This window comes from Pleurodeles waltl, chromosome 4_1 (assembly GCF_031143425.1).
Source record: "Pleurodeles waltl isolate 20211129_DDA chromosome 4_1, aPleWal1.hap1.20221129, whole genome shotgun sequence".
NCBI lineage: Eukaryota > Metazoa > Chordata > Amphibia > Caudata > Salamandridae > Pleurodeles > Pleurodeles waltl.
Window position 1 is genome coordinate 495161284 of NC_090442.1, and position 14192 is coordinate 495175475.

The 14192-nt window shown below is 40.1% G+C and overlaps 1 protein-coding gene across 5 annotated transcripts in view; it reads right to left on the minus strand.

Moving 5' to 3' along the window:
- Nucleotides 1–14192, minus strand: part of NAV3 (neuron navigator 3) — a 1001553-nt gene that overhangs the window by 818613 nt on the left and 168748 nt on the right. The window lies entirely within an intron of this gene.

A 14192-nucleotide genomic window follows, 5' to 3' on the forward strand; every position in this document is an offset into this window, starting at 1 on the left:
TTTCTTTCCAATTACTTTTTGTCCCCAACTGTCAGAAATACATTTCTAAGCTTTCTCAGTATGGAAAAAGATTAGAGAAGAGCTGGTGAAAACCCCTAAAACATGCAAGTTCACAGGTTTGCACAGTCTCAAAAGGGCATTCCAAACCTGGATGTATTTATTACTGCTACTACCTACAGCCTCAGTATGTACATCTGTGTAAAGGTGGCAAAATAATGGATTTGCTAGTATTCAAACCGACTATAGTATGAGCCTTGGCAGAATCAAATAGGCTACTATCTGAGCCCTTATATAATGAAACTGCTGACATAATTTGTCACCACCCTACTGGCACCAAAGGGACAAGTGGATTTTGTTACAAGGCAAGTAGATTTATAAAGCAACCTGTTCCATGGACAAGTAGATATTTTATTAAATTCCACAACCCCGATGTAACTATCTATATACTTATTTAGGTGCTAAAAAAATCAAATTGTCTCAAAATAATCGAAACAGTAATCAACAAAGAGGACAATACAGTGAACATGTTTACACAAACTAATGTGTTATTTATTTATTTTTATATATGACAGAGCAAGAAGTTTCCTCATGTTCAGTGGCAACTTGTTCTAAAGGCCCATGCTATTGCACCTGGTCTCGGGTACAGAAAGAAGGAAGAGATATACTGATGGGAGTTCCCTTTAACATACATTATTATCCCCCCGGGACCAGAATGCTGTACAAAGTGAATTGATCTGCTTCACAATCAGAAGGTTGTGTGTGTGTTTTTTTTTAGCTGGGTGGATGCCAATTCTCTATTGTTTTTTTCATAAATGAGTTGGGCAGCCTCATTTTTGAATGGCTCCTCTGCCCCTATCTGGACATTTATGCAAAGGCCTCTTTCCTATGGCACCAGGAGATTCATTTTAATATAAATTCCCAAGTTAAGACCAGAACTTGATGAGAGGTTCGGCCTGTATCATGAGGCTGTTTATCAGGTAACATAATCCCGGAAAGGAGAATATTTCTTCAGTTAATTAGCTTCCTGTAATTATTATGTCTCACTTCTATGTTCAACTGGGTCTCTGACACCGCACCCAGGACTCCTTCTGCACAACAGACTCATGGATAAAAGTGTGTGTTCTCTGCAGAACAGTGGAAAGATTGGGAAGAAACTCAACAGAAAGTTGACGGTCCTTGAGGAACTCTTAGCGGCTATTAAACACCGGGTTACAACCTACGGGAACGGCATAGTCAAACTAAACCATCTTGAAGCAAATCTCCATCTTTACCCACCACTCCTGATTATTGAGAAGGGAAATGAATCACTCAAAGGCAATGCCATAAACATGTCCCATCGAAAACAGGGAATGTGCAAGGAGAGCTTGGTCTCCAATGTCACAAAGTGCAGAGATGTCAACAAGGATGATCAGAGAAAATACATCTTCATCTGTATGGCCCAACTCTTTTTGTGTTTTAGCAGCGGATGAACTCCTGAATGAATGAGGCTGAATATTTACTATTGCTCTAAAGGGGCTTTACTCTTCTGACACGTTAGCCGGGATTTTACATTTCAAAGAAAGCAGTGCAGCCCCTCATTATTTTAAAGTGTTTTAGTGCTACTGGGTCAAGAGTGTTTTTAACAATGGAGCTACGATCTTGTCTTCATTTTCTCTGACCACAAACTGGTTCAAGTAATAGATTAACGAATCTATTAATGCAAAAATAATATACTCTTTAGAAACCCGGAATCATTTGCTGCTTTCGAAGAGTATTGTAAAGAATTAAGAAGATGTGTTTTTTCAGTGACCATTTTTGTGAAGAATTCATCTTCCAGTACTGACCATTCATTTTCATCATTGTGAACGGATTGCTGAATAACTGAGCTCTTTTTTTATATATATATATTTTAAGGACATTGGTTTATCACAAGCCTCCATGGATGGCGACAGTCATGACTGCAGACTAAGTTATTCAGGAAACTTCCTCTGAATGATGCAGAGCAAAAGAGGTTTTGTCATAAACATTGCCTGTCTAGAACAGTAAGAATTATAACTTTTACATAGAACTTCATATCGCACTTTTGCAATTTTTAAGTGCTGTAAATATGACGTGTTACTGTTATCCAATTTAATAGCACTCAGTTTACTAATCTCAGACATACTGAATAATGATTCAGCCTTGCCCTGTTTCCATTTAAATTACCTGAATATCATCATATATGTTTGAATCAGCCGTTCAATTTACCAAGCCATCCTGTTAGACAATAGCAATGCATGCTTTTGCACGTAAATATAAACCTTGGGTGTCCCTCTACTGGCATAAGTCACCACCTTAACATATGGATGTATGGATGGATGTATATATATATATATATATATATATATACACACACACACACACAAGATGTGATGATGGCCTTAGTATTGTGTCAGCTCAAATGGTAGTCTCTTATTTCAGAAGATATCTTTATCTCAATCGTTGCAGGGAGACCACTTTCTTGTAACCCTCATTAGGTCTGCACTGCTAACAATACATAGATGTAGAAGATAACGTTGAGTTGTAGTCTCAAGGAATCTGACACAATTGTCAGTTTCTCACCTTGGAACCAAGGCCAACAACATATTATTCAGTGTGAAATATTTACAAACACTGGTAATCGATGCAATGAACAACCGCGGCATCTTGGAAATATTTGGACTGCCGGCCTGTCAAGAATATTCAGTTGACTGATTGCAGGACAGCACCCAGTGCTTCGAATATCACTAAATTAATCACTATAAAAAAAAATGTGAAGGACCTTTGAGGGCTTTCTACATTGACTGTTCACAGAAAAATACATTTATGGTTATAATTAAATTGTCACCCAGAACTACCAGCGCAGAAAGTTTAGATCCTAAAAATGGACTTAACAATTAGAGGTAGCCAATCACCTTTCTTATCAGAATGATTCGTTTTCATTCATTTAGTTACACTGACTTCTTGGACTAACTGGAGAAAAAGAAATCCATTATAGATACCTAGCTAAAATACTGCAATCTGCTGCTAAAAACACTGGTTTTAAAGCTTTGAGGTTTTTTTTTCGAGCGAGGATTTATACATCTAATTATGTTATTCGGCTTTTTTTAAGTTATTCTTCAGATAGAGTTGCCGAAACAAACCGTGTCTGATTAGTCTGGGGTAAAGTTGACCCAGTGCGTGTCAGACCCCAGCAGCCGTTCCAGAATCCTTGTTCTTACAGCTCACCTGTCTCTGTGCCACGTGTGCCTGTCACTGACTGTTGTCCCTGTCATTCATGCTTTTTTTAAACCGTGATGTGCAGCAAATCGGGGCTGCTACTTTGTGTTAGCATGTTTGTGTGTGTGTGTGTGCTGCGAGAGGTGGTGTGCGAGATTAGCTCTTACAAAATATGTATTGAAAATCACAGCTCACTCATGGGAATGTAGAAAAAAACAGCGAAGAACAAGGGATCAAAATGTGCCGAACTCCTGAAAGTCATCTGTGCTTGTGTATCGCTAAAGGAATAATTACCTAATAATCCAAAATCCGAAGTCACACAAGTGTTCTGGGTTTCCTCGCCTCATATTATTTGTAACGTGGTAAGACCAGTGACAGCATTGATACTCCACTGAGAATTTTTACAAACTCAAAACTTACCATTACTCAGATGTCCTACTGCGGTACTGACAGTGGACATAACTGCAAAGGATCACAAGGGATTATGCTAAGAATCAGACAACAGCCGTCCTGCTGTTTGATAAAGTACAGCGTATCAAAAACAATGTTGTCCTCTTTTTATATCTGACTCCAAGTTCACCTTTATATCTGTGCAATGATATTTAAGAAATAATCACCTTCTCAGAGTTCTGTGAAGATAACTGTGGAATACACGCTCATATAGGAGAAACCCTGACATGTATATCTTGTGAACCAAGGATGTGAGGCATGACATTCATAAAAGTAGGATTATTGGTAGAAGTGTGCAAAGTTTTTAGGTGCCATCTTCGTAAAACTCATAAGGAAACTTTGAAATTTCTCATACTGAGTGAAATTGTTCTCTACAAAACATTTGTTATGTTACAACAAATTTGTAAAGTGCATGCACACCAATGAGGTTTCACAGTGCTAAGGACACAACAACGGGGAGGACGCAAGAGCTGATCATATGCCGGTCTGAAAAGCCACGTTTTCTGCAAAGATCTGAAACTCGCATATGAGGTTGCGGCTCTGATGTTGATAGGCAGAGAGTTCCAAAAGACAGGGGCAAGTACACAGAACCTGGAACCCCCCAGGTGTTTTCGCTTGAACTTAGGAACTTCTAATAAATTTTGACACCCAGACCTCAAATTGCACTTGGGGTATAGTTCTAAAGTCTGGAGCTCACGAAGGAAGGACTTTTACCACAATGTGATTTACAAACAATACACCCAATTTTGAAAATGGTTCTATGGACAACTGGGAGCCAATGCAATTTCACCAGCAAATGTTTAGTAGGACATCATCTTGGCTGGCACCAAACCAATCTAGCCACTTGATTTTGAACAAGCTGTAGTCTCTGACTCTGACCCTTAGGCAGGCCCATTCAGAGGGAATTCACATAGTTAAAACATGACATAACGAGGGCAATTATAATTTTGATAAAAGCCTCAATTGGAAAAACAATTCTAAGAAAAAAGGAGGCTGAGGACTCTGCGCCAATCTGCGGCATTAGTGAGAGATCTTCATCGACCATAATCCTGAGGCTTTTATCTGCTCTTTTTGGAGTAGGAGAGGCACCCATCTCCCCATGCCAGAAGGAGGAGTTCAACTTATACAATTTATTTTTTGTCAATACAATCTCAGTTTTATCTGAGTTCAGCTTCAGCTGATGACAGTTCATCCAATCACGGATGAGGAGCATAATGCTCTGAAAGAATTCAAACGATTCCAGAGAATCATTCACATTGAAAAGTAGATGCATGCCATCAGCATAATTATGCACCTTCACTTCATGCCTCTGTAGGATATGAACCAATGGATGAAGATAGAGATTGAATGACAGGGGAGACAAGGAGGAGCCCCTATGGTACTCCACACTCAAGTCTAACCTTGGGGAGCAGAAAGGGGAAAGACGAACAGATTGATATCGATCAGCTATAAAAGATACCAGCTGATCCATCTCAGCCTCCTGCAATCCAGCAGCCCTGACAAAGTCAATTAGAATATCATGATCCACTGTGTCAAAAGCCACCGTTATGTCAAGCAGGACTAATGTCTGGGCCTGTCCTTTGTCTGCTTCTTCTCTCATGTCATCCACCACAGATAGTATCACAACTTCTGTGGAATGAGCAAGACGAAAGCCTGCCTGATGGGAGTCCAGGAAAGTGCAATCTTTTTTTCTTTTTTTTTAAAGCGCTGATGTGACGCACAATATGGGCTTTCAATATCTTGGCCAGATAGGGTGGTAAAGAAATGAGGCACTCATTTTTTAAGACCGAGGGATCCTCCCCAGCTTCTTTCAACAACGGGACTAACACTGCTTCCTTAAAGGTATGGGAAACCATGCCCTGGCTTAAGGATAGATTAAGCAGCGAGACAGCTGTACCAGGGAACTCTGAGAAAACAGTTTTTAGGATGCGTGGGGACCAAAAATCATTAGGAGAGCCACATTTGACCTTGGTCATCAGCTTCGATAAATCATCTTTAGTGGTAGCCAGAAATGCTGCCAGTTTTGTAAGGTTTATATCTTCCAGAACACTAATAGATGAAGTGGAAGAAATGCTATTTTTTATTGTCTAGATTTTTTCGATGAAAACTGAATTCAAATTATTACACAATTTTTGAGTTGGGACCACGGGAGCATTTAAGAGGTCTGGGTTGGCAAAGTTCGGTAACCATGTCAAATATTACTTTAGTCTTGTTTTTTGACCTTAAGATTTTGTTAGAATAATAAGAATGTTTGGCCTCCCAAATCAGTTTCTTATAAGATTTGAGCTGCCATACAAAGCAGTCTTGCTGTCCTGTGAATATGTCTTCTGCCAGATTTGCTCAAATTGACGTAGTGTGAGTTACACTTTCTTTAACTCATCAGTATACCCTCTAGATACTTCGTGATGGTGTGTAAATTGTGTTTTGCACATTGAGGAATACATGGTGCTGGCTACCTTTAGCTAAGTGGTGATAGCCCTATTGCAGGCATTTAAACTCTTGCTATCCAAGGTGTGGACTGGGCCAAGGACTTACAAAATGTATTCAGATTAACTCGCTTCCAATTTCTATAAAAAGTGCCTGGACAGGGGGAGAATTTCCTTACCATTATATCATATAGATATAATGTGATTAACAAATGACCTGACCAGGTAAAAGGAATAACCAAAGGCTTGGACATACTCAAATTTAGAGACCAGACCTGATCAAGTGTGTAGCCCTTTATATGAGTAGCGATAAGCACTTACTGATCAAAGTTACGACTAGACAAATGGTCAGTAAGATCTGCAGATATACGGTCTACAATTTCCTCATTGGCCCAAAGATTGAAATCGCCCAAAAGTAATATCTTTGCATCATCAATAACAAAGGTAGATAAGGCCAGTTACAATGGAAACTGGGGCATGTGCCCTGGAGGTCTATGCATTAAAATGCATATACAAAGGAAGAGGTGGCCTAGTCTAACTTGCTTAATAAGTTTTCTGCCATCAGAAGGGGTAAAGGGGGAAGTTTAAGGAAGGCTAATTTTTTTTTTTTTATAGCTGCCGCAACGCTACTGCCTTTTTTTTTACCATGAGGCCTATTGATGTTAAGTAGGCAATAATTTTCTGGAACAGCTGCTAGGACATCAGGCACAGAGTCATCTGTCAGCCAAGTTTCTGAGAGAAACAGTATATCCGGAGATTCTGCCTCGAGAAGATAGTATTTCTCAAGTTGATGCTTGAAAATCCTGACTTGTGCAACGATTTATGTCTTGAATATCCTTGCTTAATGTTAGAATTTTATTGTAAGAAAATCGGTTTGAGCAACATATACTTCCTCAAAAACAATCATTGGTCATCTACGCAACACCATTGTGATTACTCAGGCTTTTAAGTACACAAACAATTTCAGGAAACTTTTTAAACGAGGCAATGGGTAAAAATGTTAATATTTGAAAAACTTTTTGAGAAAAAAAACTGTTTACATCCATGGTTATGTGGGGATGTGACTAGCAGGATAAAAGAGGAAGAGGCATTAGAGGTAAACTAAACTCCAGATTCCTGGAACTTTGCCTTAGTGAAACACAAAAAACACATACCAATATATATGAAGATGTCACCACCACATGAGGGGGGTGTTAACTAGAGGTTTAATTATGAATATTTATCACCAGAGGTGGACCAAAAGCACTCCTAATTTCAATTAGCTGTTTCATTCTGTGCATGGGCTTTTATGAGACTTTTTGGCAAGTGTTGTTTTTAACCATGATCTATTTATGTGCAGAAACGCTCCTGGGTTTATTCTCTGTAGTTTGATAAAATGGTAATGGTTTAGATTAGCCACGTGGAAAAAAGATTTGAAAGTTAAGCCTTCTAAAGTAAGTGTTTGTTCTGCTTTAGCATCAAGGCTGACTTGAAAGCCTTGGCAGTTTAAGAGGTCCTGGGAAAGTAGGGCTTAACTTGTACAAAGCAATATAGTCAATAACTGAAAACGTACAGAAAAGGATGGATATAAATTTAGGTTAAAGTGTACAATTTGAATCCACAAACAGTTTGATCTTTAAAAGACCAGCAATCAGATAACATATTTACTGTATCAGAAAGTAAGGCGAATGGGGTCTAATAATAAATTTCTATAAATCGGACTCATAAAGATATATGTACATATATAGGTACATAAAACAATTCAAATTGCTGAAACAGGCTTTTGTTAAGGACCAGGATCAAGATTTAAGTTGAAATTGAATTTCAGACAATTTAACACTGAGGTACATTTGAACAAACATTAATTTGAGTGGATGTGGGCCATCAATAGGTCTAACTTTGAAGGAAATGTATTTGAAAGCAGGATGAGTGGTTGGAGTGCTGCACAAAAGTAATCAATACCATATTAGTGCTACAAGGTCTGCTGCAACAATTCTCAGTATTTTCCTTGCTTTGGTGCCTTTTGCAGTGTCTAGTACATTTCTTGTTCTAGACACAATGTGCTTTGGTGCAAACTACCAGAATCTCCTGCATGTCAAGTACATAGACTATAGACAATGGCTATTGGCTTTGAGGAGCCCTTGGGCTTTTTAGGTTTAAGCTAGGTCCTTTTTCCTTTCTTTGAAGCCAGAGGAGATGCACAACAAAGCTAACAAGTAAGGCCTCTTTTAGCTTCCATGCACTTGGACTCCAACACAAGATCACCAATATCATTTTAGTGATTAGGCAGAGCCTACTGCTAATAAATATAACCAAATTAGTGAGCAGAGATACGCACCAAGCAATCTTCAGATTTGCATTGAAGTGAAGAAGCCAGAAGCTCTTCATCAAGCTAGGCTTTTCCCTCAATTACGTGGCTAACATATGGCCTAGCGATGGAAGTCTTTGTACTTGATAAATATATAGTTAGTCCCCTGGTAAAAATTCACCAAACATGTTCGCATTGCGAAGTAGGTAGCAGATTGTATCCATCAATTACTTTTTATGTGCCTGTTTTTAAATGATTTAGGCCCTCATTCTAACCGGGGACAGGGTCGGCGGGAGCACCGCCGACAGACTGTCGGTGCCCCGCAGGGCATTCTGACCGCGGCGGTTTGGCCGCGGTCAGAAAGGGTAAACCGGCGGTCTCCCGCCGGTTTACCGCTGCCCTTAGAATCCCCCATGGCGGCGCAGCTTGCTGCGCCGCCATGGGGGATTCTGACACCCCCTACCGCCATCCTGTTCCTGGCGGTTCGCCCGCCAGGAACAGGATGGCGGTAGGGGGTGCCGCGGGGCCCCTGGGGCCCCTGCCGTGCCCATGCCAATGGCATGGGCACGGCAGGGTCCCCCGTAAGAGGGCCCCACAAAGTATTTCAGTGTCTGCCTAGCAGACACTGAAATACGCGACGGTGCAACTGCACCCGTCGCACCTTCCCACTCCGCCGGCTCAATTCTGAGCCGGCATCTTAGTGGGAAGGTTGATTTGCCCTGGGCTGGCGGGCGGCCTTTTGGCGGCCGCCCGCCAGCCCAGGGCAAATCCCAAAATACCCTCAGCGGTCTTTCGACCGCGGAGCGGTATTTTGGTGGGGGAACTTCGGCAGGCGGCCTCCGCCACCCGCCGAAGTTAGAATCACCCCCTTAATTCCTTCACTCCTACTCTGTTATTTCCCCTTTCTTTTAAGGTACTCTGATTATTTTTCCTGTCACCCAGCTTTTTTATCTCATGGCCCGTATCCTATATGCAACCTTATTCACAATATTATTCTTGAACTCAAGACCATAGAGACACCTTAAGCCTAATTGTTTTAAGGTGATTTGATTTGTTCATTTCCTTATATGAAATCACTACTAAGTGAAAATCTTGGGTTTTGTACTTGCAGACAAATTCTCTCTACACGTACACCTAAAAACATAGCAAAAATGTTGACAATTTAAAAACCTTGTATTGAATAAAGAATCCAGGACTTAGTACAATCCCTAGTTCATACCAGAATTCACTATGAACTTCTTCACTCACACGTCTAACAAAATGAAGCCCGTGTCCTCATACAGAAGTCCTAAATTCAGTAGTGAGACATATCTCCACCACTAAAGAGACAGATCACGAATATCAAGATTTCTTATGGACAGTCACTGAATGCTAAGAACTGCCTGCATAGTGTACAGAGCCTATAACACCATAACTGCCTGGATTACCTAGCAAAGAAACTAAAAACCCCTTGGGAGAGAAAAATTCAAAAATTCAAAAATTTAAAAAAGTAGTTTGAAAGCAATCTTAATAAAAAGTCACCATTGGTCCCCCAAACCGACGAGCAATAGCCTCCCATAAGCTCAAGCTCCTTAACAAAACTCTACAATTATATATAGGCCACTGATATTTTCGTGCTGAATCATTTTTCTCTCAGTCTATAAAGTGCAGGACTACCCGCTCACCCTAAGTGAATCAATACAATAATCTTCTAATGCATAGCTTCATCACCTACTAACCTGTTAAGAGTTTATGTAGCTTTCTTATCCTAATACTTTATTGTGTATGCAATACGTCGACGATGACTGGGATTACCCCATTAAAAAATAAATAAATGTAATATCTATATATATATATATATATCTATATATATATATATATATATATATAGATATAGATATATATATATGCATCGATAGCCTGTTTGGTGTCCAAGCATTCTCTGCATTCCCACACTCGAGGCGAAAACGATTTTCTACCACTTAACTGGTCTACTGCCATTTTGCAAGACTTCATCCAGTGCTGTGTTTTAATGATTCTATACATATGTCAGGAACTAGCAATGTATTTTCAAATTCATTTTTCAACAGTCATATGGGTCAAAAGGTAATGCAGCTTTTGCTTTTTTATTGTTTTCTTATCATTATGTTTTCCTTCTGTGAAACCGCATGCCATAAAGTGTACTAGCGAGCAAACGCGGATGGAAATGAGGGAGGAGCCAGAGAGTTATCCAGTCACACAATAGCGCTGAAAAATATGTAAATCAGAGGTTTGCAAACACTACCCTATAAAACACAGGAGAAGAGAGACCTCACGCGTTGCATGCGGCCTGATTTTGCATAAATAAATGAAGATATTTAAAATAACAATTTAGGTTCTGTGCAACAGCTTTGAATTAAATCATGCCCACAGTGTTTAAAACGAGGTACATGGCCAGTTTGTCAAATGTTTTACATCAGCGTATTTTAACAAGGAAGCCACCCATAAGCCTTAACCCACAAAAAGCCACCTGCCCACCTCCAGGGCATTTGATTATTAAAGAAGAAATTCAAACTGCTATTGTAAACCTTTTCACCAGATGACATGTTTCAAGTTCAAACAAAAAGTGTATACATATATCGCACGGCACTTATGTCAGAATATACGTGGAAGGATTATTAAGCCTCAACAGATGACTATTATTGCACAAGTAGTGTCGCATTAATGTAGTTTGCATGCGATTGGCACTGGGCCACACTGGAAATAGTTAAGGCAACTTCCAGAACAGTACCTTGAAAACACTGAGGGTGACCATCCAAGCATAGTGTTGTGGTCTGGACTCGAGTACAGTTGTACTAGAATCCACAGCCTGGCAGCAGTACTGAAAGACTGAGGCAACACTTATGTGGCACAAACAGTGTCAAGTGGGTTTGGCATGATAAGTATACCATCCGCGGGCATAGTGCTCCTCGGGTGCTTTCTGGCTTTTTACGAGGTTGAGAATTAAAAGGATCAGTGGCCTGGAATGGTTTAAGAAACTCTGGAGATGGAAAGCACGTGAGCATGCTGTAAAAAAAGGAACAAACATGACACTAAGTACGTCAAACTGGTTCCTGGCGGCCATTGGCACTTAGCGCAGGAGAGTCGGTGAAGCAGATTATTCATACTATGCTACAGGTGAACTAATCACTACTAGGTGCATAGTTAATGTTAATGTGGGTTTACAGTTTGTAACCAGTAATCACACTAGGTCTGCCTTAAGCTATTGTAGGTACACCGAGATTGTAGAGAATCAGTACACAAAGAAGAACCTGAACTGCTAAGAGCTAAGGACTTCCAACATTTCAGTTTATTCATGTTGTTCCACAAACCAAGTATTTGACTCACTGTACCTTCCCATTCTGCAGTACAGCTGTGGTACCACTTTCCTCTTAAGATCAGAAACACATCTCGATCTGTACTATGCATCTGTCTCAAAAGTCACCCACTACAAACTTACATGGTCTGTGCCTAGACTAATAAATATTTTGTTTATTTCCCAACAACTCTGTTATCTTCAAATGTAAACTACTAAAATAATGACATAGTAAATTGAATCAACCGAGGCAACACATTAAATATGTTGACAGGACTGCCATAATCCACTTAACCATCAAACAGGAACACAATTTAAAGCCCATTGCACATATACCAAATCTGAGCCTCATGTTAAAGCCTTGTGGACCCTGCATTTTTGAGTGACTCCTTCCTTACAGCACATTATTTGCCTACCCATACAATCAAGACCGATGCCAGGGCTGTGGTGATACAAAGGTGCAGACAACCACCCCAGCCAGACTCCTAGTTTCATCATGTGGATTGTGTTATGCCGACTGACAGCGTCCCAAGAATGAACCTATCCTCAACCCAATACATGCTTACATTGGGAGCATAGTTGGCCCGTTCACCATAATACTAGGATTGCCCAGCATATGATCCATTTTGATCCAGCTCTGCAGGCCACTTACCCAATGCAAGGATTCTTTGCAACATCAGAAGCCGGTGGACCCACTGCTTCGATAAAAAAGATTATACTAGTCCTGCCAGGGCACATGCATCGCTCATGCTAGTTGAAAGGATGCCAGACCATATGCCACATATACAGATTCAGAGTGAAAGAGTACACTAGTCCTACAAAATTCAGATATGCAACCAACCTGTATTCCTAGTAGAAAGCAGTCAGTAAACAATATTTTAAGTTCATGGACACAGGATGTCATTACTAATCCGAGAAAGGGCAATCAAGTGTTCTCATTGTACAAGAAGCATATCTCTTCCCAGATTATGTAGTGAGTCCTTGGCTACCTTAGCCTATGAGACTGCATACTCATCCAGGTAGCTTAAGCATAGTTAGAGCACTCAGTGTAGGAGCAGCAAGCTCAGAGACATCGTCTGTAAAGGTAAAGCTGTGGAGCTCATTAGAAATAGATGCCTGTTGCATGTGAGACATCAGTACACAGAAAGACAATACATAGGTATAGTGTTGTGGAGGCACATAACTCCAGATAACAATGATGGTCTGGAATGTGAATGATAACAATATATTCAAACATGCAGTCATCTGGTTAACAACTGTCTCCCCAAAGCAAAACATTTTCTGTGGTGCATACCTCAGTGGAATTAAAACTGTAGTTCCTGTGGCTGATAGGCCACACTCTTGAGTATAGTGCAAAGCTATTAACTAGCTTGCTTGTTCCACTCAGGATTTCAATGCCTTATACTTCATATTTTAGAACACTGAGCCTTAAATCCCTTTTGGTTGTTATGCCATCTATAATGTGTTTGTCTGTAATACTGTGGTGTAGCCTTCACAAAGTGGTCTATGTGATTGCAAAACATGCGTTAGCTTCAGTGGAATTGTGATTGTTTTAATCACTTTAAATACAAGTACAGCTATTTTGGAACTTTTGGGATCAATAAAGTGATTTTCGGTCTACAAATGTGATTTGATTTGAAGATCATATGTGGGATTGGTGATACTAGATTTTGTTTATATTCAGCTATGCTGTATCCAAGAATTAGTTAGAAGTTCTCACTAGGCCTGTATGTGTCGAATCAGCTTTTGGATACTGTAATGTTTAATTATCAGCTGAGGTTTGTGGGAGTTGTAAAACAGTCAAAACAAATATAGCTTTCAGTTTTAAGGCCCACAACCCAATTATTTCTACAAATGCCAAGAGACCCTGCGCCCTTTGTAGCACACTCAGTCAAAAAAATGTGTTGGCACTTTTAGGCCAGTTATTAAAATGTAATATTCTAATCATTCTGAACGTGTCACAAATGAGATGCATGGGGGAACAGATGGTTTTCTGTTACTAGGGTACCACGTTCTGACCCCTGGATCCTCTGTTAACAAATCAATCCACTACTGCCAGAGGTAGCCTTGCTTCACTTAGGTAGAATCAACAGAATGAACACACGGGATGACAATGACATCTGAAAGTAGATTAGATAGATGGAAACGTGATGTCCCGGCGGTTTATGGGGGTGTGGTCACCCTAAAGATGGAGCCTCTAGGCATCACTGTGGTCTCCTTCATAAGAAGCCAGATATTTGACAGCTGGACACTTTGCTTTTCAGCAGGAGGGTTGAAATAGCCTGAACTGTCTAGCAGGTACTTCTGCTCATCTGGGTTACCTTTATGAAATGAGTAACACAAGAGACCGCATAGGTGTGCAATGCCAGATATAGCCACCACCTGTAAATAAGCAATGTGTTCCTAATATTTGCCTAAAACAACAGGTGACTATGGGCATGTTGTATCTGAGAAACTGGAAGACGAAATCATCACTATCTAAAATAAATATTATTTGCAA